Genomic DNA, 3,298 nt, shown 5'->3' with positions numbered 1-3,298 from the left:
GACTGATGGGTGGGTAATTCTGAATTGATTACTACTGCTAGACTGGACTGGGCAAGTCACTCAGGGATTTGCTTCCTAACATCTGACTTCCATCAAGTCCTAGAGTGGATTCCAGTTCCTGAGCTTCTGGTGGCTTGCTATCCTCGCCTTTCAAAGCTTAAAATGACTCCCATACACAGGAATGTGCTGACAAAGGTTTAAGAGCTAGCCCTCCTTTCTGGGGAGCAGGTTGAAGGAGTGGGGAATGTATTCATGACACACTTTTAAACTTAATATGTGATATTAACATTTTCTTTGTCACTTTTTTCAGTCTAGACAATCCATAAAACAATAAATTAAGTCCTGATATGTCTGAGGTGCAGCTACTCACACTGGTAATCTAACAACTGGCTCCCAAGAACTAGGTAGAGAAGACTCCAGCATACTGATGCCCATATTCCATCTGAAATAGAAAAGAACAAATGCAAAGAGGCAAAGAATAGAGACCCATATTCAGCTTTTGATGGGAAGGGCCTGAGAACTGCCTCTTACATCATTGTCATTTTCACCTGAATAGCAATTAGGGACCAGGGTCTTGCATTGCACCTGGGGTCATCTCCAGTCGTCCTGATGAATTTCTGGCCACTGGACCCAGATGGCTCTGGAGGAGAAAGTGAGGCCAGTGACCTTGCACAGCCCTGCCTCACTTACATCCAAGTCACCTGCAAGTCATGTCATCATCTGATCCTCTTCAAGAATGAAGGACAAACACAATAACAACAATTAGGCAAGAAGGAGCTGGAACAAAGCAAAGACGTTGCTTCTATGGGTCATTGTCCTTTAAATACAGTCCAATAGTTATCTATACAGCCAATCAGCTGTCTGACTCTTCACTATGTGCTTAGCTGGCTGGAGGCAGTTACCAAAAGTCTGTGGGTGTGCCAAACGTTGGAAAAAGGCAACTTCATGTCATCAGGCCTTTCTGGAAGCAAACTTCCTCTCCCCTTTCATGTGGGAATCGCCCCCATTGTACTCTCTTTCATGTTTAAAACATCTGTTGTCTGTTCTTCATTTTCACAGACGACCAATGATATCACAGCATGATGTCTTGACCTGTGTGTGAATTGGATTCAACTAAGGCAGAGTTGCACAAGTTATCAGCCTCCCTTCCGCTTCCAGAGTCATTGAAGACCAGTGGCAGGACAAAAGGCAGGACAACCGTTGATGACCCAGAAAGCAGTGGATCTTTAATGTCTGACCGAGCTCACAGCGCCTGCTTCAGCCACCTTTGTGACTGTGGGAACAAATGTTCTCATCTACCCATTCCTCTGATGGAAGTCTTCACATGCTTGGGATAGAGATTCCTCCTAATTCACCAAAGGGTTTGAGGCCTGTTGGGTACCTTCAGCCTGGTTTAGCCCATCTGCCCAGATGATTTTACCAGAGAATGGCTGCTTTGCATGCGATAGCTTCTTGGAGCCACAGGTGAGAGTTGGGTGGCAGGTGGACACCAAAGGTGGATGAGCAGCCCTGAGAAGGGCTTGGAAAGCCCTTACACCAGAGGTGCTGTCCTCCCTGAACACCCCACATAACCCTTAAAACATGTACTGTCTTTAGCCATTTGGCAGGGGTATGCTGTCCACAACCTGGAGCAGTCCTCTCTGAGGTCTCAGGGAACACTGTCTATCCTTTCACCTGTCTTCCTAGTTCCATGTAGGAAAGAATCTTGAAACAGTCATTGTGGCATCATATAACATATACCAGCAAAAATAGCAGTTGTCTCCAGATACAAAGTTATGAAGATATGAGACAAGTAACATTTTACAAAATCTACCAAGGACTACAGCTTACTTTGTGCTCAGCAAAAGTCTTTTTGGTTTTCCAAATAACCTTCTCTGACCCAAAGACAATAAAGAAAAGAAAAAGGCCAAGAAAATCAGTTTCTTATCTTGAAATACACTCTCTCTCTCTCTCTCTCTCTCTCTCTCTCTCTCTCTCTCTCTCTCTCTCGTCTCCTAGATAAGCTCTCAACTTTGTGCTAAAGGAAATTTAAAACCTGGAGTCTTCTGGCACACTCTAGGTGAGAAACCAAACTATCCTATATTAAAACTCTTCCATGGTTACATAAGGCCATCCCATACAAATTTTCTAAGTGGGGCACACCAACATTTCTCTAAGTATCCCTATAGGAGATTCTCTTCGAATTCCAAGTATTCTGGGTCCCAGCACCAGAAAGAACCTAAACCCTATGACTGCAAAAACATTGCCACTGAATACCAGGAAAAGAAAGCTCAGGTGGTGGCAATAGAAAACAAGATCAAATAATTCATGACTAAAGATAAGGATCCCCCCAAAATAGATTAAGCATTTAGGGTTGATTACTTAGAATTCCTAGGTCAACAGGCAAGCATCAATCCATGAGCTTGCAGTGAACAAGAATCTTGCAATAAACCAAGTAGTCTAGGTCTGTTTAAATCCAAAAAGAAAAATGTAAGCATTTATCAGGCAGGTACCAGCGTTTTAATGATGCAGAGTCTGTGCTTCTTCTATCAGCCTCAATATCAATACTCATACAGGATTCAGTAAGCATCAGTACTTAAAACATTCAGTGAGCCAACAAATGTAAAAGTCTGCAAAATTCATCTCCAAAGGAACTAACTTGTAAGGGAAGACACACGGGAATGGGAGTGGGGAGGCAGGGGTAACTAAACAATGGCAGCCTGAACAAAGAGAGAGTTTTTTTTTTCCTCTGATGGGGTCCCCAAACTAGAGTATCTAATAATGAAAGGCGCTGGATATAGAATCTCTTCTTTTGCCAACCCCCAATTTTATCCCAGGTGAGGCCCTACTTATAAAAAGGCTCTAACCTCAGTCTCCCAGAGCAATTCCAGCTACATACAAATAAGGAAACTGAGGCTAAGAGAGAGATTAAGTGACTTACCTAGGGTCACATAGGTGGTGTTTAAGACAGAATTTGAACTCAGGTCTTCCTGACTCCAAGCCTGACATGCTAACCATTGCACTACATAGCTATTCCTAAGTGGTTAAAGCAAGTTCATTTCTAAGCACTAGAACAGCAATAACAATAGCAACCACAAAATCTCTAGGCAACAAATATGGAACATTGGATTTAGAGTCAGGGGTCCTAGATTCTAATTCTGTCTGTTACTTGTCCTTGATGAGTCTCATTTTCCTCATCTGCAAAATGAGAGTGTTAGGCTAGCTTGTCACTAACATTCCTTCCAGTGCTAAATCCCATGGGATCCTCTCATCCGCCCTTTAGTCTCTCTTCTTACCCCTATGATGTCCCTGCCTTCTG

The 3,298-nt window shown here is 43.1% G+C and overlaps 1 pseudogene; it reads left to right on the top strand.

Annotated features, from left to right (window-relative positions):
* The first annotated feature begins 1,410 nt into the window (after positions 1-1,410).
* The window catches only part of LOC138159006 (proteasome subunit beta type-2 pseudogene), a 16,239-nt pseudogene continuing 14,351 nt past the window's right edge, over positions 1,411-3,298 (top strand).

This window comes from Petaurus breviceps, unplaced genomic scaffold (genome assembly GCF_028583685.1).
Source record: "Petaurus breviceps papuanus isolate PSGF00001 unplaced genomic scaffold, PetGlider_PUasm1.0 175, whole genome shotgun sequence".
Classification (NCBI taxonomy): domain Eukaryota; kingdom Metazoa; phylum Chordata; class Mammalia; order Diprotodontia; family Petauridae; genus Petaurus; species Petaurus breviceps.
The sequence above is the reverse complement of the archived record's forward strand: the minus strand, read 5'-3'. Positions and strand labels throughout refer to the sequence as shown.